This window comes from Eleginops maclovinus, chromosome 4 (genome assembly GCF_036324505.1).
Source record: "Eleginops maclovinus isolate JMC-PN-2008 ecotype Puerto Natales chromosome 4, JC_Emac_rtc_rv5, whole genome shotgun sequence".
In the NCBI taxonomy this organism is placed as follows: domain Eukaryota; kingdom Metazoa; phylum Chordata; class Actinopteri; order Perciformes; family Eleginopidae; genus Eleginops; species Eleginops maclovinus.
Genome location: NC_086352.1, coordinates 24,078,423 through 24,102,550, shown reverse-complemented (window position 1 = coordinate 24,102,550; position 24,128 = coordinate 24,078,423). Strand labels below are relative to the sequence as shown.

At 40.6% G+C, this 24,128-nt stretch overlaps 1 protein-coding gene across 1 annotated transcript in view; it reads left to right on the top strand.

Annotated features, from left to right (window-relative positions):
* Positions 1 to 24,128, top strand: part of glceb (glucuronic acid epimerase b) — a 54,186-nt gene that overhangs the window by 8,668 nt on the left and 21,390 nt on the right. The window contains exon 2 of the mRNA XM_063882363.1: positions 18,167 to 18,280. The gene's annotated coding sequence lies outside the window, so the exon portion shown is untranslated. The remainder of the gene's footprint in view (positions 1 to 18,166; positions 18,281 to 24,128) is intronic.

Sequence of the window (24,128 nt, the reverse complement as noted above, 5' to 3'; positions counted from 1 at the left end):
ACTACAGTCAATAGAACGTCATGGTTTGGAAATTACTTCTTTCTGAAGACTCAAAAGTTCACAACCCAACGAGCACTTGATAATGGCTGCTTTGTTAGTTTCTCCAGCTATCATTCTGTGTTATAGTTTGGCAGTGCGTTGAGGGGGTTGGATGAGTCCAGGCTCTCTGTGGGACACTGCTGTTGTAAACCCTTGCACTGTGACCCACAAAGTACAGCCAACCACGGTCTGCTTCAAAGGCAACATGCAGACAGCTTATGTCTGCATACTTTGGAGCCATAACCCTCCCCCAGGCACGTTCCTCTATACCCCTCCTCTACTAAATACCAACCAGCCCCCTACAACAAAAGAGATAGGCCTCGGTTGCCCCTCAGGCACTCAGAACACAGCGATGGACATACGCTCCCGTCTCATTGTTCTTCATACTTTTTAGCTTTCAGTGAACAAGACCTACAGAAAGATTGTGTCTAACACTGATTTTGTATTGCGTATGTAGAAGGGTTAAGAGCTGATAGGTCCAAACAGGCTTCCAAGGAATTGTAACACTCTATGGGGAACAAGACTCTCTGGTTGGCTGGCTCATGATCATGTGTGGAGGGCTTGTTCGTTTGCCTCCTGTCCTTTCTGTCTCAGTGTCACTACCAGAACCTATTAATAATACAATTTTAGAATGTGTTCATATAGCCTTTCACAACCTAGTTCAAAAGACAAAGTCAAAAAAAGGCAAAAACTAAACGCATGATACCCAGAGAGGAAAACAAAGTCAAACTATATATTTTAAATAATGTGGTTACAGTTATTTAAAAGATGAGAACCAGTTTGACCCCAAGTCTCATGCCCCATTCATACACATGGATTAATCACACATTTAAGCTAATGTAGTGCACTTCTTCTCAGAAACCACCATCTATAGCGGCAGTCTGACTTGCAAGAGTGTATTCCATGGCAGGGAATAGAGATAAGATAAGAAGTGCTTTATTAATACCAAACTGTTGCCTCTGTTTGGACTCTTAGTGTCAGGATTTGGGGAAGGACCCAGGTGCAGAAGCAAATAGAGGAGGCAGGGGTTCAAAGGTAACAAAGGGCAAGCTTTTATTAATAAAAAGCTGATAACAAAAATGTACACCGAAGGAAAGGTAACAAAAGAAAACACAGACTAACCGGGGGAAAAGGGAGGGCCGAAAAAGGGAGATGCAAGACATCATGGGGAAACAGCAAAGAACGACGAACGACGACACGACAAAGAACACAAAGGAAAGTACAGACTAAATACAGAGGAGGGTAATCACAAGAAAAGAAACAGCTGGGAAAGGGGAGGAGACACACAGGGGCAACAGGTGAGCACGATCAGACAATCAGACAGGAGGGAAACTAAAGACAGGAAGTAAACTAAACAAGACAGGAAGTGAACAAGACAGAAGACAAGACAGGAAGTGACAAAACAAGATATACTTCAAAATAAAACCGTAAACAAAAAATACAAAGATGAGATCCTCACACTTAGCTTATTTTCTTTGCAACCAAAGTTAATAAGACTCCTTTTTTATACGGACAAGCTGAATGCCTCTTACTCACTTTAGACCTCCTGGGTTTTTGCTTGTTTAAACACTTCTAGTCCATAATATAATTGATGGTATAAACACTTTTCTTGGCCCCAGCCACACAAGAGCCATGTTCGTCTACTCTGCCCTTGGTTGTTAGTGTTTCTGCCAATAGTCCTTTTGTTGGGTTTTCTTTTTCTGCTTTGTATTCGTTAAGCATTTAAAGCAACATTTCTGTATTTTCTTCATGGCCATTGTGACTATGAGTCATGCTGAGAATGGACTCACCACCTCTGTTGTAGAGATGAGCGAAACATGGACTCCGGCAAAAACAGCGTCTCTAGAAAGGTTGCTTCAGTTTTATTGACCGCTAAAACGCATCTTTTGGTCAGACTCAAAGTAAACACAGAAAGTAGCCCCCGGATTAGTTAATGATAGAGAGATTCACTTCAAGGACGAGCCAAAATGAAAATACCTGAGTAAAATGCAGTGAGTTCTGAACATAAAAGTGTACTTGCACTAAGATGTTGCTTGAAAATTCTTCTGGTAGATGACTCGTTGACCCATTTAGAGACCCACATTCATGTTTGGCTCTGAATAAATACATTATAGTGTTGTTAAGTCTACTTCCCTTAACCTTCATTTAGTATGAATTTATTGCATACCATTTCTATACAATAAATAAATACAAATATTTCATTAATGTTGAGACAGTTTATAATAGAGCTGAAACCAGTGAGATAATCGATCGGCAGGAGATTAAACTGCAGCAGTTGTGATAGCCATTCAATAGTTTGACGCATTTTTCAGGAACAAGTGCCAAACCGGCTGCTCTTATCTGAAGATTTGCAGCTGTGCTTTGACTGGTATGATAGTCAACAGAATATATTATAATTTTTGGGCTGTTTCTCAAAAAAAGCAAGTATTAGGATGGGTTTTTTCACATCTCTTTGTCATTTTATAAACACAATGATTGATCGAGATGATCATTTTTTATTCCAAACCTACTTCACCACAGCTCAATAACCCCCATCTGTCACACGAACGTTAAAGATAGACACAGAAGAGTAGAAGTCTCTAAACGACACTGACTTCTGCATAATGTAGGAGTATAACATTTTTGAACACATGCACATCTGAGCATGTTGTCGCAGCTTCGTAGAGGATAGTCACAGTGATGCTCCCATGCTAAAAAGAAAGAGTGTGCGGCACTATACTGTGATTCGTTTTATTTATTGATATATATATTTTTATATAAAAGCAGGAAGGTAGTTGGCAAAAAAAAGAAGTGAAGCCTACACATGATGTTATATTTATGAAGGAGTTCTTTTTCATTCAGTTTGACGATTGAAGAGATCAGTGCTTGAAACTTGTGTAGTGAAATGTCCCTGGGCTGCCATTTCCCTTCACTCTCATAAGAGCCATCCGCTCTTACTACCCAATATAGAAAACATATCTTAGTTAATTGTTTTAATAGCCATCTTTACAACTCTACATACTTCAATACTGCAAAACTGAGCCACTCTGAAGCCCACTTATCTTTCCTGAACAAAATTAGCTGTCCACGACCCTCCTTCGCTCTGCCTCAGTGACATTCACACTTGATTAGGCTTGCAAATGAAGTTTTCCTTCTCTTAAGGTAGGAGGCGCGACCTTGGCCCCAGAGATCGGTTATGTCTTTATTGGATTGGCTGGACATATTAAGCTAGGATTTCCCAGCAGAGTTTGGCTGCAGCCAAAAAACCTGCATCATCAGCACTTGTTTCAGCTGTTCTTAATAATAATAATAATAATAAATTAATTTTATATAGCGCCTTTCAGGACTCTCAAGGTCGCTTTACAAAGAGTGTGTGTGTGTGTGTGTGTGTGTGTGTGTGAGTGCGTGTGTGAGAGTGAGTGAGGGTGCAAGTGCGCAGGGCGCCAGGTGGGGTTGTGAGGGGGTTAAAGTCCATAGGCCTCAGAGAAAAGGTGTGCCTTGAGGTGCTTTTTAAATGAATCAACTGAGGGGGCACAGCGGATGTGTGGGGGGAGTTGGTTCCACATGGTAGGGGCAGACACACAAAAGGCCCTGTCCCCAAAAGTCTTAAGTCGGGTGCGGGGTACTGCCAGCTGGTCCTTGACAGAGGACCTGAGGGACCGCAGGGGGGTGTAGGGGTGTAGGAGGTCGGAGAGGTAACGGGGGGCAAGGGCGTGGAGGGACTTGTAGGTGAGTAATAGGATTTTGAATTTGATGCGGAATTTGACAGGTAACCAGTGGAGCTGCATGAGGGTGGGGGTGATGTGCTGCCAGGGCTTAATGCCAGTTAAGACCCTAGCAGCAGAGTTCTGTACATATTGCAGTCTGTCCAGGGTTTTTGAGGGGAGACCTGTGAGGATGGCATTGCAATAATCCAGGCGGGTGGAGATGAAGCAGTGAATGAGGGTTTCGGTTACTGAGGCTGAAAGTGAGGGTCGGAGTCTTGAGATGTTTTTCAGGTGGTAGAATGCAGATTTAGTGATGTTGTTAATGTGGGACTGGAATGATAGAGTGGGGTCGAGAATGACACCCAGGTTGCGGACAACGGGTGATGGGGTGATGTAGCAGCCATCCACTTCCAGGAGAAGATCCCCAACCTTCCTGAGCAGTGGCTTGGGCGCCACAACCATGAGCTCAGTTTTATTGCTGTTGAGTTTGAGGAGGTTAGAGGTCATCCAGGTTTTTAGTTCTTGCAGACAGTTGATGAGTGGGCCAGGTGGGAGCAGAGTGGAGGGTTTGGTGCTGATGTACAGTTGAGTGTCGTCGGCGTAGCAGTGGAAACTGAGGCCGTGGTGACGAATAATTTGGCCGAGGGGGAGCATGTAGATGGTGAAGAGGAGAGGGCCGAGCACAGATCCCTGGGGTACGCCATGATTGACTGGGGCCAGGATGGAGTTGGCATCCTTCAGGGTGACATATTGTTTGCGGTTGGAAAGGTAGGACTGAAACCAGGAGAGAGCTGAGCCCCTGAGGCCGATGAGCTCAGTGAGACGGGAGAGGAGGATGGAGTGGGACACTGTGTCAAAGGCTGCAGAGAGGTCGAGGAGGATGAGGATGGAGATGAGGCCATTGTCGGCGGCAGTGAGCAGGTCGTTAGTGATTTTAATGAGGGCGGTCTCGGTGCTGTGTTGAGTTCTGAAGCCAGATTGGAGGGGTTCAAAGAGCTCATGGTGTGACATGTGATGTTGAAGCTGGGAAGCCACTGCTCTTTCCAGAATTTTACTTAGGAAAGGAAGGTTGGAGATTGGACGATAGTTGTTAGGGTCGTCAGGGTCCAGACCGGGCTTTTTCAAGGTGGGAATGACTGCAGCTGTTTTGAAGCCTGAGGGCACCACACCAGAGTCCAGTGAGCAGTTTATGATGGCGGCAATAGAGGCAGAGATGACAGGGAGGCAGGTCTTCACCAGGGTGGTAGGCATGGGGTCCAGCTGGCTGGAGGAGGTCTTCGCTTTGGACACCAAGTCATGCACCTGGTCAGTGTCCAACATGGTGAAGGAGGAGAGGCAACACTGCAGTGGGCAGGCAGTAGGGGTGTCGGCACCAGGATGGTGGGGAGAAGGGGGGGGTGGTGTAGAATATTGCAGAAGGTGATTATGAATAGTTTCCACTTTTTTCTGAAAGAAGTCCAGGAACCTGGAACACAGATCAGCTGCATCAGAGGGTTGGGGGGAATCAGGAGGGCGCAGTAGTCGGTTGATTGTTATGAAAAGCTTTTTAGGGTGGTTTTGTTGGTTATTAATAAGTATGGAGTAGTAGAGTGTCTTCGCCTTCAAGAGAGCCTCCTTGTAGTCCCTGATGTGGTCTTTGTAGGCCTCATGGTGTACGGTGAGGCCAGATGTCCTGTAGCGCCTCTCAAGCTGGCGGCCGGCTGCTTTCATGAGGCGGAGCTCAGGAGTAAACCAGGGAGCGGGGCGTGCAAATGAGACCAACCGGGTTATGGGAGGGGCAACTGAGTCCAGACTGAGGGAGAGAGCAGTATTGTAGTGTTCCACCAGACCATCCACGGTGGTGTTAAGAGGGGGAGTGGCCAGGTGGGTCACAAGGGTGGAAGACAACAGGGATGTGCAGACCTGTTTGGTTTTCCGAAATGTGATGGTTCGTTTACTGGGCTGACTGGGAAGGGGCACAGAAACAGAGAATGAGATGGCGAGATGGTCCGAAATAGCCAGGTCATCACACTGGAGATGACAGGGGGTGATTCCAGTGGAGCACACAAGGTCAAGGGTGTGCCCCTTGGTGTGTGTTGGAACATGCACATGTTGCGCAATACTAAAACAGTCCAATAGTGACAAAAAGTCAGAGGCAAAGGGGCAGTTAGCCGAGTCCACATGAATGTTAAAGTCACCCATTAAAATAGTAGATGGGTACATGGGGCAGATGGTGGCAAGCAACCCGGAGAGCTCTGACAAGAAGTGGGTGGAGGCTTTAGGCGGCCGGTAGATAAGCAGCACTTGGAGCTGTGTAGCGCCTGCCAATGCAAAATGGAGACTTTCGAAGGAAGTGGAGCTGACTGGAAATTCTTTGACCAGTATATTAGATCGATGAATAACAGCTAGCCCACCACCACGGCCAAGGCTACGGGCCTTATGAAGATACACATAGTCTGGGGGAGTGGCTTGGTTAAGAGTTACGAAGTCCTGCTGGCTCTGCCATGTCTCTGTCAGACATAGGAAGTCCAGCTTTTTATCCAGAATAACTTCATAAATTAGTGGGGCTTTGTTATTTAGTGAGCGAGTGTTTAATAACATAAATGTGGCAGCCCTATTCATGGAGGCAGCAGCAGGGGTCACAGTGCAATTGATGGGGAGCAGAGGACACCGGTTGACAGCAAGTGGGCGTGGTTTGTTATGATGACGTTGCAGCAGAGAAGCGGTGCACCTAACTGAGGGGACAGCAAGAGTATTATCCATGTAAACAAACTTGTGCCTGGCAGCCCTATGCACGTAGCGGGGGCGACGAAGTAGGCAGAGAGATCTGATGACCTCAAGACAGTTCGGAGAAGAGAGAGTGCTGAGTTTTAGAAGTTCAGCCGCAGAGTAGAGAGTCATGGCAGCGAGACAGCGCATCCTAGCTATCCAGCTAAGAGCACCAGAAAGTGTTAGCCTGCTAGCGCGGCGGCTAACTACGAACAGGAAAACTTCAGCAAGACTATTATGGAGGAGGCAGTCCGGGTGAACCAGGTCAGTTGCAGCACTGTTGATCTGTGTCAAGCAGGGTATCCGTAACACGAACACTCTCGTTGGTGGTAGTCCACAGATCGTCTTGAAATGAATGAAAAGTATACGCAGATTACACAGGCTGACGAGAATGTAGCGACGCGAGATTGATGCCTACTAGAAAGCAGATCAACTCGTAAACAACAGCGATTTGCAAATCCCTGTAGCAGCAACCTGTAGACCCGCGATTCAGAGGTAGGAATCCAAGTTTGGAGTCTGATAATTTTAGCGAGTTGGAGAACTTTGGAGAACTTTCTTCATAGCTTTTTTGTAGCCTCGTGTTTGGACACTTGGTAGCCTCTAATAACTTGAGATAAATATTAACTCCTTATATATATATATATATATATATATATATATATATATCCCATTTATTTGTTGATTAACAGTAAAACTACCAAATCTGTTAGCCACTTCACTCAGCCCAGCAAATGTAACAAAGTTATCCGTAAAGTTATCCTTTACACATGAGTTTGCAGTAGTAGGACATTCATAGACTGAGAAATGTTATATAATATGTAAGGCTCCAACGCCCCGAAACAAAAATATGGTTATTCAACGTTTTAAGTAGAGTATTTTTTATGTGATCAAGGAGTTAGCCATTATATGATTCACCAGCAGACATGTGGACCTGTCATCAGTTTCATATTTTAGGGTCTATCATCTTGTCGGATAATTTAAGATGTTGAGCTAAAATCACTGCCTGGGTATCTTTTTGCCCTAAAATTAAGCCCGGCCAGTATTGGACTTCCCTCTGAACTGAACTGAGAAAATGTCTTCAATCTGTTAGAATTGCTTAGTATATAAAAGTGCTAAGTACTAATGGCAGTTTTTGACAATGTTCTAAAACACCAGAGCAGTCAGGGTTTGATCGAATCTTATCTGGTAAATTGGTAGATTTCTGTAAAATGTCTTGAGGGTATTTATTGACCTTTTCCATTAACAGATTAGCTAATTTATCTTCCGTTTCTCTATTCTCTCCTACAAAACACAGGACTTATTCTGTAATTTCCGAACAGAAGCCTCTTTGCTAATGAGCCACTGCTCAAACTGGCAGGACAAAGGGGATTTAAGTCTGAGCTAACTGGTTGAATTCAGACAACTTTATTTAAGCTTTACGATGACATTTACAGAACAATGGCTCAGTGGTTTGCTTTGTTGCCTCACAGCCAGTCAGCTCAAACCTGCCGGCCTTTGTGTAAGCAGGTAACCTTTTCCCCCCATGAGTAGGTTTTCCCTGGCTGCCCCTGTTTCCTCCCACAGCAGAAGACATGTAGGTAGGGTGAAATTGAAACTCTCTATTGCCTATAGATGCACCTCGCAAGCATCAAACATTCAATAAATGATTAAAGCGTTGTTCTACTTGGAAGGCTCAACAAAACCCCAGATGAATGCCGTACATCAGTGCTGGTTGTGCGTGGTAGAGGAGATGTAAAACTGCCTTTTGTCCTCACATTTTTTAGTAGGCTTCAGTTGATCAGTCAAACCAGAAGAGATTGCCTTCAAAAGAGATGAAGGTTTACGTCTTTAACATCATACTTGAAGGCTGGGAATGACTTTAGAATTTGTCTTTTGGTGGGTCGAAGAACATTTGAATCCTGTCCTTCAAATTAGTGATTGATGGAAATATTAAATTCAAGATTCAGTCACTTTTTTAAGTATTGGCCAATCCACAAGTAGAAGCCACAAGTATACATATTCTTGAGTGTTGAGCTGGGAGACTAAAGCTGTTTACGATCATTTGTATTTGCATGAGAATTTAATCATTCCTCTTCTACTTCTTTTTTACATCACCCTTCTTATGAATCCCACTGAATTCTGTAACCCTGGGGAATGCAGACTGCAATGTGTTGCTGTCTCTGTAGAGCTCCACATATGAAGAAGTACATCGTAGTCTTTGCTGTACCATCAAAGCACATGTCTCCTCTCATCTGCTTCCCCACAGCCCGCACCCGCTGTATACCCGATGATACCTGAGCCACACATTTGCCATTCAGCTCAGCTCTGACAGCCTGTGTAGGCAATGACGAATTTGATGGACCATGGCTATCTCAATGTCATATCTGTAACCCACTGTATCCATCTAATGTAAAAAGGACACTGATAATTCAACCAAGGGAAGAGCCTTGTTTTTCTGGGATGATATAATGGAAAGATATGATGCATATAGACAGGTTTTTATAGATAACGATTTCTATAGATCAAGAAAAAAAGAAATCAAACACAATGGTCACTTAGTAGATTTCAAACCATGGTTTGTTGTTTAGGGTTTTGTTTAATGGACCTTTGGACTGGTTTATTTTGGTTAAGCATCATTACCTTCTTCATAGGATGGTATGTGTCGTCAGGTAGTGAATGAGATCATTAATGTACTGCAGTAAAGACGAGCATGCTACACAACTCTGTAGGTCTCTAGCTTCTCCATATGTAATACACACTCAATATTTTACTCTGTAGGAGTGGAAATCTGAGATTTTTTGACAAGTATGAATCATTATTCATTTGCATAATAACGGACAGTTGTGGTGTTGCAACACTGTACATTTTGTATCTATAAAATACAATTCATTGCATTGAGTAATAGATGCTTATGCAATGTGCACAACTTCTTTAATCCATTTCGGGAATTTCTGAGGGCACTTTATTGAGCATTAAAACAACACTCCACAATCAAGCCAATCAAATACCAGAATGTAAATGTAATGCACTTTCACTATATGTATTCGCTACACATGTACAATCTTTAAAAGGTGGTGTTGTACTGTATGTCATTGTAAGAGGTGTTCCTAATTATTTATCCCCACTATTTAATTAATTAAGGTTGGCAGAATATGATAAACATATCACAATACAATGCAATCCATTACAACACCACTAGTGACATCACTGCTAAAACGTATAGCTGAACATATGCATCAAACAAACAGATTAAGGCGAAATGTCTTTATTTTATTTCATTAGATTGCACAGGATAAGTATAAGACAATAGGGAGGAGTTTCAGACCCAGACTAAGATTTGTTTTCCATTTTGCTTTCATGAATTCAAAATAACACTGTAGTGTTGAGGAGTGCTGTCTTTCTTCACCTGAAATGATCATGTACACAAATCTTCCGGATATGTGAATGCCCACCAGACAGGAAACAGGGAAATGTGCCAAGCCTGTGCCGAAACCTATGCACAGAAAACATGCATACCCCATTTCTAACACATGAACTAGTTTTCTATAAAAAAACAGCATGTGCCTGTGTGTACCTCACACACTCTTCTTTTAATGTGTGCTCACGGTTCTCAAGGGCGATCCAACGGGGACATGATAGTGGAGAATTAGATCCTTTTACCTTAATTAGCACTGTGTGGTTTGGTTACGAAGACTACCAACTAAATCATTGATTATCTTTTTATGTTTGAATGAGATATCAGTGTTTATAAAAGAATAAAGGTACTTTGGATGTTTTATTGATATGTTAAATCATAATTAAGGTGCTATTACAGCCACATTTATTTGTAATGCCTCTGCTTTGACTTTTTCAACAATCTTGCCTATGCAACAAAATTAGTTAGATTTTTAATATATTTTTTCAGTTATTAACTAATTAGAGTGTAGGCAGAAGTATTGACATGCAACCACTGGATAATGATTGTCTCATACAGTTATGGCTGACAGTGTGAGGATGATCTGCCTCCCAAACATGTGACTAGTCCTACAATAACAACATATGGTGAGAAAACATGCATACACACAGCTTAAAACCTGGCAAAAGTTCATTTATGCTCTTATTTTTGTCGAGTTTTAGTCGTGAACCTAACATAAACAGGTTTATCTACCTGACCGTTATCTATAATAGCCACAAAATGAACGTGTACGATTACATTACAGCTAACTAATCATACACAGAGAGAACACAAGACTACTTCAGACGCTTCTGAAATGTTTCCATTGGACATTTGGCCGTGACAGAAGTGTAATAGCCAAGCCACATGGACGTCCTGGGTGACAAACAGAGTTACAAGCTGATAGACTTGTGAAAAGTGTTAAAGAATTGACATTGCCTTGTTTTACCATCTGTATAACTAGAAAGATATTTCTGAATCACTTTCTTTAATGCCCTTTCCATATTCCTGTGATGATAAATTCACATTCGACTGAAGGGAGAGGAAATGGACTAAGAGCTACAGAGAGAGCTGTAAGAGATTTATACAAGAGCAATTACAGGGTAGAGAGAAAATATAAGATAGACAGAACACTGCCGCCCTGACTGGAGTAATAATTTGCTTAGAAAGGCCACTTAAAGGTAACCCTGTGGATTACAGCAAACACAAGGTCAGCTAGAAAGGCTTTTACCGCTCTTTCTGCCAGACAACCTGGATTTCTGGTCAAATCTTTACTTTGTTGAGCGAAGGTGCTTTACATATTAAATCTCACAACAGGCCTTGTTTGTCTTGACCATCACTACTCTGCATCTTAAAGTTTGGGGTTTTCTTCCTCAAATTAAATACGGAATTTTGTTTTTTGAGCAAAAACTACTGTTATTTAAACCTCAAGGCTAACAACCTATTTTTCATGAAAATGAAGGAAGACTGAATCTTATCTCTTTGCAAATTAGGGGTTAATTTCCCCCCTTGCCACTACTTCATCAACATATTTGGCTTAGAGTCACACCAAGCCGAAGCACAGCGTATCTCTCTTTGAATCTTTCATCAGGAACTTGCTGAACTGTAATTATTCCCGCAAAGACCTCTGGTGATCCGATCATTTCATTAGGAGCCTGATCCTAGATTCCTCTGGAGAGAATCAGATGAAATGCTTCCTTTGCCACACTGAAATCATAACAAAGATTTCTGCTCCGCTTCCGGCATCTGTCCCCCTCCTCTTCTTGATAAGGAAACAGTATCTTTCCATTCCCACACCCTCATTTCTGCCCCACCCCTCCCAGCAGAGGACAGACCCAGAACATTTCAGTACGTTTGAGTTTCCTTATCTACAGACTCTGTCTTTTCAAGTAGAGAAGCAGTGGTGCCAGGCATGTAACTGACTTATTAATGCTCTGAATGTGCTCTGCATTTGGACATTACTGGAAGTGAGTCAACCGCATTACTTGAGTGTGTCTGTTGTGATAAATGACCTGAAACCTTATGGTGTCCCACTTTCCTCATTTTTCTATTTATGTCTCTCACGTGCAGTCTTCTCAGTCAGTAAGTCATGATATTTTAAGAGTGAGTCGCTCTTATTGAGGCATAATGATATATGCATATGCAGAATTGTCAGAGGAACCTGATCCTCCCTCCCTCTCTCAGAAGCACTTTGTTCCCCTGTCTTTATTTCTTCATTCCGTCATATCTGCTCGAGATTGAGAGATATATACCATCAAAGCCTTTTTTGAAGCTTCCCACTCTCTTGCAAAATCCTTTTGATTTCCGACAGCATGAACTGCTTAATATTCCAAACTAGTCGGTGGCCTTTTCAGAGAACTAACAAGGTTCTGAAGATGCAAGTCTTGTCTTCATGTGAAAGGCAGCTGGGGCACAGCCTTCTGCTTTTTTGGAGCTTGCAGACCGAGGTGTCTGTGCTGCTGACAAGTTCACAGTTGTTCTGGGATACACAGAGGCCGGCAAGAGATGTTCTCATGTCATGCGTCTTTCTGTACTTGTTCTGCACGAGTGGCCATCTTCTGTCCTCTCAAAGACTAACTATGTTTTCCTGCACTCCTGGACCTGGTGGTGGAAGTGACACTTTGGTTCCATCTCGCCAGATTCATTTTAAGAGATTAAAAATGTCATAAATGACATGATAAACTGGACATTGATTAGCAGCTATTTTCTGTGTTCACGTGTGGTGAATGTTTAGCTGAATGCTTTTTTTGCAGTCCCTGTCGTACAAAACATGCAAACTCATCCTTTAAAAATATTGATTGCCTTTCCCTATTTCTTGAACTCATTAGACAAAACAAAGGGATTTGTGATAAAATGATCTTAAGTTACACCAATTAACCAAATTGTGAGTTTTATAGGCCTGCAGCAAACATGAAACATCTGTGGTAAATGAAGTCTCATGTGGACTGAAGGTTGGTGGATATAAGTTTACAACTTTTCTTTTGCATACTTAATGAGATCATAAATAATTCCTGCGCCTTAACCGGTTTAGTGCTGATGCTAAGGGTTGTTGTGTGTGTATGTTTATTTTCTGCTTCTGTGACTTATTGCTGGAATCCGATGGTAAAGTCTTTCCTTTGCCAGCTTTTGACTCCAAGCATGAAAGCCGAGTTCACTACAGAGAGCACCGAGTCTTGACAGACACCAAGGGTATTTACTCAGCTTCCAAAAACTTTTAAACTCTGCTTTACTTTCATCTTGCCTCCCACTCCAAGTCGTATTTTTTCATCCAGTTTTTTCCTGTGAAGAGTTGGATTGCAAAGCAGGAGTGGCTCTCAGAGACACTTCGTTTTTCAAGTTCCTGTGTTTTGTACTGCGTTTGCTCCCTGAGTCCCCCTGACTCCCCCTGCCTCCACAGAGCCTGTTTGTGCTTGTTGCCTCACCCTTTAAGTCTGTCACTCTAACACTGATATTACCATGATCTATTGACTGAATGCAAAACACAGCCTTAAGTGTATGTTTACCTAAAGAGTGACTAAGTTATGATGCTACAGGTGTGGACGTTTTTTTATAGTGGATTCCACAAATGGAAGAATAGTTTCTGCATAGGAAAGAAGAGAGCAAACATCGGGTGAACAGCTGCACCCAATCTGGGCGTGAGTCGCTGCAACATTTTTTCACAGGCACAAAAATGGAGCGACACAGCCCCTTAAATATATGCAAAGCACCACTAAATAACTTCAGAATTGACTGTCTACATCCCTGAACACTTGTGACAACCACGACGCATCTCCCAGCATGTGATGCAGACCCTCTGAAACCCCTCTTTGTTCGCTAAATCCGGTGTGAAAATTACGCTAATGTGTTCAGAGTTGGGAGAGGTTGGCCGCGGGCCTGGTGCTTTAAGAGAATATGCCTAGTATTGGGGACTATATTGGGGCCCCTAGGTTTGTAAATTTTAAGGGGTCGAATTAAAGATCTTTATTTTGGCTTTGTTTAGATTTTTGGTCTTGCATAGTTCTTAAAATTACACTACTATTAATAAAGAAGCAGACAACAATGTTCACCCCAGATTGTCCCATTTGTATTGCTTTGGACTGGTCTTTACGAACCTGTAGTATGTAATGTGAGTAATAGTTAACATTTCCTTTTCCAAAGTGTATGTTATGTGTTACTTTTACCTCTTATTTGTTACCTCAATGCCTAACATCCATTGTCCTCAAAACAAACACTTGCTCTTTTTATCACAGATAATAACTTCTAAATGCAACTTTTTTGTTTCTCTATTTTTACCTAAACATGCACAACACACAATCTTTTTTGATAATTATTGATGTATGAAGACTAGCACTTGGCAAAAGACCAGCACTCATTTATCCAGCAGCTGCCTTGGCACTGACTTGTAATAAAACTGCAGAAATAGGTTGATTGATTAAGAGAAAATTGAGTATTTTTATAACAATGTAATTGTTAAGGTGAAAGCAAAGGTATCCAAGCATTTCCCTGGTTTGGTTTCTAAACTGTGAGCAATTGCTACTTTGCTTTTTCATATATGAAAATGTATTGATTACAGAGGAGGGAAAGTCTGCATATTTAATTTATAACATGGTGTTGGTTGCAGCCCTAAACTCTTAACTATGCCTGTGCCACTGGTTTTTGTGTGTAGGTGAACAGGCAGAGTTGATGAAATGGGAGATAAGAAGTGATCACATTTAATCAGTTCGCTCCGGCTCTGCAAGCAGAAATCTCGATTGATTGAGCTATTCACTTTGCAGACGTAGACTTCTTGGAAATGGCTTTGGGCATCAGATGGTCAACGATTGCTGGCACCATGGTGGCATCAGTGGTGCGATCGTTCAGTGTTTGGCCAGCCATTGAGTCCCTTGAGAAAATGTACGCATAACGAATGCCCAACAGATGGGTCTCCATCTCTCTTTTTTACCCCAACTACAAGTCTTGATAGATGGCTGCTTGTGTCAGGGTGGCAGAAAATGAGGAGCAACTAGAATAATTAATGACCTAATATCATTCTCAGTCAAGCTGCCATAAAAGAGATATCTTCAGCCTAATGTTGAAAATGTATTCACAGGAGAGAGCCATAAAGTTGATGTTCATGATTCATATGCGAGTTGTCAGCCCTTTGCTTAAGAAAGGTCGATTGAATGGGAGAATATGTAAAGGCTATGAAAATGGTGTCAGCGCGGTGCTAAGCTCAGAGAGCCACATGCTAAGCCACCTTGAAGAGGAGCTGGAGTGCCTCATTCACCGCCCTTGATAACGCACCCTTAAGAGATTATTTCTATAACTCATACTTTGCCCTGGTTCAACTTCAACTTTGTAAATTAAATGCCTTTCATAAGGTCTGCCAATATGTTTTTTTTGCAGCCGTAGTTATTCTTAAAAATTGTTTATACCTCGGCCTCAGAAGGTTCCTTGTAGAACATGAAAGAAATGTTGGACTTTTTTATTTTAACACCATTCTTGATTTTAAGGAATGTTAAGTGTTGACCAAAATGTATTTTATATATATTGTCAATAGTATATATTTCTCATAACAAAAATACAACAAACCGGCAAATTTAAGAGCACATTATCACTAAAAAATATCTTTCTACATAAAGGTTTTTTTCCCAGGATATTGGTGAGTAGAGTTGCTGATCAATCACCTGCTGCAGACAGATCCTGAAGCATTGCATCTCATTATTAATGTAGTTACAAGATCTCTAAACAGTCACACCACTCCTGGCCTTTGCGGTGTGATGTATCACCACTGCGTCACACTGAGCTGTCAGTGTATTAGATTCAACTTAGCTAAAACTAATGAAGTTTAATGCATCAAACCTGCAATAAGTCTTACCTTGAACAATGTAATATTCTGCCCTTGCTGAAGCTGTGTTTTTTTTTACCTGAATCATCATTTTGGAGGCCATTGTTTGTGAAGTTGAATTGCACTATGCTTTTTCTTATATTAACAGCACCACAACTACATATCCAAAAATGATCACAAAGTTAAATCAGCACCTCTCTTAAACATTTTCAGTCAACACTTTGCAAAGGTACGATGTTCTGCAGGTGTGTTCAATTGGACTGCATTGGACCTGATGAACTGCAATGAACTGAAAACCTTTTTTTTCTGTATGTATATATATGCATATTGTCAGATAAATTAATTATCTTTTTTTGCATTTGTGGTTTAGTGAAGATATATTATTAATTAAGAACCATAATGGTGCATTTACAGGCTCAGCTACAGCGACGATGAACCGCATAGAGCCTGCCTGTGTGAGGGTCCTTTGGTTTAACACAGATGATCATTGTTTTGAATGGCCCAACATTACAGCATGCATAAAACAGTATGTTATTCTTGACTTCTTGATTGTGGCCTCAGTATAAGTGCACACCTCTTCAAGTGCTCAACTTCGATGTTTTTTTCAAGCTCAACAACACTTTACCCACATATTTGGACAGAGGAGATGTCTAGAATGAAATGTTGCCTGGGAAATGCATAGACGACAGGAGAGGTGCAGGATAAGCCCCAGGAATAATGAGCTGCTCTAGGCTGATGTTTACTCTCATTTTCTACTTCTCCCCATCTGCCTGCCGCACACCTGCCTGAGAACAGCATCAGTACGCCCATACAGTAGCCAGGGAATATTGATTAAGACTGCTGACATTTCTACTTCTTTTCACTCTGTCTGGGCACAACATGTGCCGTCTTTCAGAGGAGGGCAGGTTACACGAACACAGAGCACAATTATATTAGTAAAACATTGAATTTATTTAATTTTTCAGAGCTTCTACAGTACAAATGCGTAATGTATCTACTGGTTTCAAATATAAATTATCTTAAATCATTTGCTTGTTTTGCAAGAGGTGGAATACAGAACATCTGATAAGAGACCAAAAGGCTGGAATTCTTTGATCACATTCTGAAGATACTTAAATGTGGCACACAAGCTGTTATGTGTTCCTGGCGTGGAGATGGAGTTTTGGTCCAACTAGGAACCAGTACTTGGTTATATTTTACTGTCACACTCTCTTTAAACTGCAGTTGAGAAAGAAGAATAATGCAAACATATGAATCAACATCCAGATGTGGGATTATTTACAATGGCTTCAAATAAATTATACTTTGGCTCATTACATTTTTATTTGAATTGCATTATTTTATCTACTCCATCCTGTCTTCTTCTTCACATTCTCTCTTTCCTCTTAATGCCTTGTAAAACTGCACAGGTCCATGCCTTCACAGAGAGAGCCCAGCTGGTTTTACTTCCACAATATCTAATTTTAGTGCTTTGTCAATAGGCACATTTCATACAAAAATCAATATTCTCTATTTGATGTGGTGATTTAGCACCTTCTCTACTTTAATAGCCTGTTTCAACAGGGGCTAGAAATACATTGGTGAGATTAATTGCAGAGTAAAGTAACCAAGTCACTCTCAGCGCATTTGCCCTGATTGATTGGTTGTACATTAATGATCCTGCTGTCAGAAATCCTTTACATTTATCGTGGCTGCAATTACAATTATGAATTTGTTTCCACATCTCTTTTGTAGAGCATCGATATCAGTCTATGGATCGCTGTTTAAGGTTATGATTAGCTGCAGTAGAAAATGATTGCAATATTTTATTTTTCCCTTGGAATAATTTGTATTGAAAATCTGATAAGTGGGCAAGAGAAATCAATCATAATGTACGTCCGGAAACATTTAGCCTGGTAACGGTTTCCATCTGACAGATATTCAGACTTATAGCAACATGATCAGATTACTGTTGATTTGATTATTCTGTATTATTATCTAATTATTTTGATGGGTATAATAAACATGCAAAAGACCAGCAACATATCCACTGTTTCTAAGATACCGCCACTAAAATGGTTAAAACTAAACAAAATACTAATTTATTGAAGTGCTCCGAACTCATAGACGACCACAACCTGTCAAGAGGAGCACAAGAAGACTTTTTAAGTTAGACTGAACATTTAAGAAGGAAAGAGATTCGATGTTCTTCAGTCTTGTTTAATGACAAATGATAATACTTGTGTAATCTCATACACTTCAATACAAGTTTAAAAGATACTTTATAGATGAATATGAAGGGAAAGAAATGTTGAAGGCAATATCTATAAATGTGTTCATATGTGTAGGTTTATATTTAAGCAAATATGCAGTATCTTTTGAATCTTTTGTCATGCAAACAGAATAACACATTTGTATTGATGTTCATGTACCTTTTTTTTTACTAACCTTAAAGCCACGATAATTGAATCGGTCTCTCTCCTCTGTCATGTTTAGGTGCTGATCAAACGGCAAGCAGAAATGCCTTCAGTGCGAGCTGTGGAAAGACTCGGAGTTGAATGACGGCAGCATGTCAAGCCAGTTGACCGTTTCCTTGTGAATGGATTAGAGGTCAGTATAAATCTCATTACAGAATAAATAACACACTGTATAAAATGTTTCATTGACAAGTCAAATCTTACATTTTCTGCGTGCTCTTATGTCTACTGTGACAAATGGCCCGTTCTAGCTTGCATGATGAAATGATAAGCATTGATGTTACAAGTCCCCCTGAGCCATGCGTTCCTCCTCTCGTCGTCACTGAATCATCTTTGGTGTAACGTGGAAAGATGGACCTCTTTGAACTAACGGGGCTCATTATCTTGTACAACACGGGTAAATGTGTGTCTGCATGGAGAGGCACACCCCCCCATAAAGCACTGTTATATTATCTGAATAATAACACACCACTTCATATCACGGCTGATATTTTAAACAGCTGTGTCACGGGGTCAGTGTGTTTTTATTCATCGGAAATGGTGAACAGCCAGAGTGTACGTACTGATCAACTTTCCTGGTGTCATATACTCATTACTTACCTATGGCACAATTTACTTATCCATCCATGTAATAAGCATGCTTTAAAAAGTTATTAAACTGAATTGTTTTATTTACTAGTGCTGCAACGACTGAACGACTGACTAAACGCTATTGATCGCAGGATCTTCTGCGTCTAATCCCATGGTTATGCGCAAAATTCAATCATTAATTCAATAGTAGTGTATTGCGCAAATAGTGCTTTATGAACAAAAGAACAATAACATTTGGTTTGCAAACACTTTCAACAAATAGGTGCTTTTTTAACAGCAAGATTCCCTTTACACCACGGGTGTCCAAACTTTTTACACTGAGGGCCGCATACAGAAAACATACGAAGGGCTGGGCCACTCACTAGAGGTGCATTATACTGCCACATAAGTTAAGTTATAAGTCAATCAAATGTATGCTTTTACATATATATATATTTGAGAAGTACAACATAACACTAGCACAAGTTTCATGTGGGGGCCATATTCCATTATACTTTCAGAATTTGCTGATGGCTGCTGTTGGCCCCCGGGCTGTAGTTTGGACACCCCAGTTTTACACGGTAGCAGTTAAAACACTTCTTGTAAATCTCAACTTATTCATTAATTAATGGAATCAAATCAAATATAAAACCAAAGCTATTTACCACTGCCAGGGTATGTTTTATGTACTTTGTTATAGAAACACCAAGTTACCCTCAGAGTCCAGTGAAATTCTACTTTGCAGTGGTTTCATCGTTCTATCATCTCTGTCGTCTGGAAGAGATGTGAAATGTCTGTGTAAGAGTTTGGTACCTTTCTCCATGTTTCAATCCCCGCCAGTTCTTTTGTGTTTCCGTTCATGTGAGCGCTGCAGCAGCTTTAGGCCGACCCCTGATAATAACGCGTTAACTTGCCCAGCCCTATAATTTACATAAATGCAACATGGATTGCCAACATTCCCCTTTGAAATAATTTGGTCAGTAATTTGCTTACATCAGCGCATTGAATCAATTTAACATAGTTTCCTAAATATGGAGTGATCTGATCCTCATTAAAGAAAAAAAGAAACAGTAATTAGAATGCAGGGATAGTTCAACCTCAAATGAACTGCACAGTGCTATTGCGTCGCTGCTAGAGTTTTTACTGTCTCTACTGTTGTTGCGACACTTTTATACCATGTGCACTAAATTCTACTAAAGCTTGATTTCCTCTTAAGCTTTTCAACATCCTTTGCCAATCCCTTTTTCTTAGATCCACATTTGTTTCCTAGTTTTTGTAGGACAAACAGCTGGCATGTCCTGCCTCTAAACGATGGGAAAAGGTCTTGTTTATATATTTCTCTCTTGTCTCCTCTCCATTTGATAAGGAGTTTGCTTAATCCCTCAGTAGGCCTCAGATATAAGCTGTTTGGTAATGACCTGCGTAATCCTCCTACTAGAGATAAAACGCACAGGCGCATTAACTTCAAAGCAGTTTACTCACTTCTCCTCTGCCTCTAAACAAAGCCCTATTATCAAGCAGTGATGCAAGTGTGCTTGTTGTTCTGTCAACGGTTTAGGTTCGTAATCTGAGCATCTCCCTGTCCTTAAGGTGACAGAGGAAGGCAGGTGGATATAACTGATACATGGTAAAGATAGACCATGCTCAAAATCACTGCAGTGTTGCCATATTTGTGTCCCTTTTTAGAATGACCTTTTTAGGTAATCATTTGAAGTCCCTTTCTAAACTTTTTTTTTTTAAATGTGAGGAGTGACTGATCTTTGTCCTCTATGTTATCGTAAGCTGAATATTCTTATGTTTGGGGCTGTTCGGCAACATGTCATGTGAAGGCGTCACATTGACATTTTAAAAATAGCTATTTTTCTTTATTTTCTGGCATTTCATAGCCCAAATAAGTAATCGACTAATTGAGAAAATACTTTCAAAAGGACTGAAAATAAGTGATAGTTGCAGTGTTGGTGTCATTGGATTTGGAAACTTTTAGGATCCTTTTAGGCAAACTATTTAAAAAACAACCCTCACTATGAATCTCAATCCCTCTGGGGCAGAGATCACTTTTCCTTTTGGTGAGTCCCAAATCAATACATAGAAATAAAAACTAAATAAGTAGGGAAATTGATAGAGAAAAATAATATTTCCGACCATATACTAGCTCATATGGCTGCACACGAATATAGTAATCAATTGATCCAGATATTTATGATACTGGATCCCAGTTTTTGAATTGACTTGTAAATTTAAAATGTGATGTTGAAGCAAAATTGCAATCTTTAGACGTTGCTCAGTTAGTGTTTTCTTGTTATCTGTAAAAACAACACATCTGTATATCACAATATGATTTCCTCACAATCTGATTCTTTTAAAGGATAATAAATAATTCAGTCTTGATTATGAGTGTTTGAAAAAAAAGAATTATAGCAACTCTACGGGTATAAATGGCTGTGGCATTAAAATGAAAGTTGTTTTTTCTCCTCTCAGTTGTTGCCTTGAATTCACCCTGAAGAGCTGAACGGTATCATAATCAGGCTCACAACCACAACAGACACACACACACACACACACACACACACACACACACACACACACACACACACACACACACACACACACACACACACACACACACACACACACACACACACACACACACACACACAAACAGAATCCCATCTCTGTAGGAGCTAACATGGCTCACTGCTTCAGCATAAGCGGATAATTTACAGGCAGTCTCAAACCTCTACCTTACTTCACCCGTGGAGAGGAGCAGTGAAAATGTCAGGAGTTTAGTTAGGGCTACAACACCTGCATCTCACACATACACCGGGCTTCTGCTCCAATAGCTCCCCAAGGGTGGCTCACGAGCACTCAGCTTTTATTGCTGTGATGACTGCTCATGATTTTCACGCCAGAGGACAGCAGGATATATAAAAAAATCTCCATTCCCCCATCCCTATGCTCACTGCTGCAGCAGCTTCCACATGCTGTAAAAGACGAACACTCGGCACTGGAGACCATGATAGAGATTAGCAGCTGGTTTGACTTGAAGTGCGTTTAACAAGGTCACAATGCTGTTGTAGACATTTTCAAATCACAAGTCTCTCTTCAAAACATCTTTTCTCATCACTGCAAAACAAACCTAGTATGAAGTGCCTGCTAGAGTTTTCCCATCCTTGTACCTGGGGATTTCGGGGATAAAGACATATAAATATTTGCATGTGTTGTCTGTGTCAGGCAGAAATAATACACATATATTTAAGCCAGTGGATCACTTGCTGCATTCAAAGAACCAACATTCAGGGTACCCAGAGGTCCCTCATATGTTACAGTCAATCACAGATCAAAGGACCATGCTCACAATCAAAGACCAAAGCCTTTGCCGATCTGCAGAAGCAGCAGAAAAGCCGGGTTCTCAGAAATTCTGCTCGCCCTTTTTGTCAGTAAAGCTGACGGTCTTTCGAGCAGCTTCTGCATAGCTTATAACTAGCTAGCAGTATTATGTAGAACTTGTCAGCAAGAGATCATTAAGCTCTTTCAGAATCAGATTGGATTTGCCAGCAGCTGGTAATCGTAGTTTTTAGTAGTATAAAACTTTAAAGACTATTTTCAATGACCTAATATTTTTGTATTACATGAATGAACATTTTTAGTTACGTCATGAGGACTGCAATTTATAAGTATGGTCATCATGATTAATCTGGTGCTTCATTTCTCAAATGCTTAATCATTTATTTCATAAAATATATAAATGTTCACAGTTTTTACATACATTAAAATGCTAAATGAGGCCACATGGATTGGGTTCCTGCCCTTACCCCCTATCTTTGTGTTAACACACAAACACAAACTGTCTGTTAAAGTGTGACATGCCTGTAAATAAGTAAACTGAGGAACAGTTTGAAAAAAACAATCCAGGATTGTTTTAAAACGACAAAATATTGATTATAAGTTCCCTGTAAATAGCAGCTCAGTGAACCCCAGGTCGTTCATCTTATTCTTATTGTAACTGGAAGAAATGGGGTAGCCCCAGCTTCCTTAACATTATTTTTGCTCATAATGAGGACGGAGAAATTGATTTGATGTCATCACATCCCCACACAACAGTGAGGTAACATCACTAAAGTTGAAAATGGCTATCTGGTTGCATTTGTTTTGCTGCAATGTATGGTTGGACCATTTAGGTATTCACAAAGAAGATGCCATCATCGAAAAATCGTAATCCTCAACGAGCCTGTGTGGTATTTCAGAGACTTTCAATTTCATGAGGAGGGACACCGGAGCATCTAGATTGAAAAGCAACTTTTATTTTCAGTGTCTTTTTCCTTAATTTGTCAACCATGGAAGACTTTTATTCCCCAACACGATTGTCTTTCACCTTCTGTCCAGTCGCATCGGTCTTTGTTATATTTTATATGTCAGTGGAGTCTTCTTTCCAGACCAAAACAATATTTTTACCAGTGGGTAAAGCTGAGCTGAGAACAAGTGGATTACACAAATCCATAACTCATAAACAAGTCCTCATACCTTTTTAAAGATAAAAAATAAATAAAAATGTATGCATGACTCTGGTTCAAAGCCTTTTCTGATCTTCCATCTCTGTAAATACTCTAGAAAATACATACTTAAAGGTTGTGGTTTAGGTAGGAAAGAGTTTAGTTTATGAAAAGCTATAAAGTGGGTGTTGGTAGGTAACTGTAGGATTAATTGCGACAGATTGTATTCTCAACTATCCACGGACCTCTTGCCAACAGCTTCTGTGTTCGTGTAACACACAACTCCTGTGTTTGCTACAGCTCATCCAACAACTGAAAAGGTTGCTTGTCAGGAAAACCAAAGCAAAAGTCATTTCAAACTTTCAACAAACAACTGGCGCTGTTTTTTTCTGGGGAAAACAGACTAATAGATGTTCATTAATTTGAGTCAAAATGCATCAGAGACAATGCAGCCACCGTATGAGCAACTATCTAAATGCGGTTTGTCTTGCAATCAACTCCTGCGTTCGCAGGAGATGTGATTTTAAAACTTACTCATTTGTGGAAACACTATTTAGAGGACATTATAATAGTTTTAAATGTAATTGGTTTTGTCAACCAATTCAACAGGACATAAAACAACATCTTATAATTGTATATGTTGGATAAAATAGGAGGTTATTCTGCCTCGTGAGGGATTCAGACCAAAAACAGCCCTGCATTAAAACGCAGGGGGCTGTGTTGGTTTTGGCTTGGCTTTCCAAGGACCAGGAGGCCAGTTTGATAAAAACTAATAATTATTTTAATGGTTTATCAGATGCCAAAACATTTCCTATGCAGTTAAGGATTTTACAACTCTGTTAAGTCCTTGATGGCAGCTATTAACTATTATATCTTTCGTCGCTGTAATCACAAGCTAAACTTGAAGGGCACTCTGAGAAC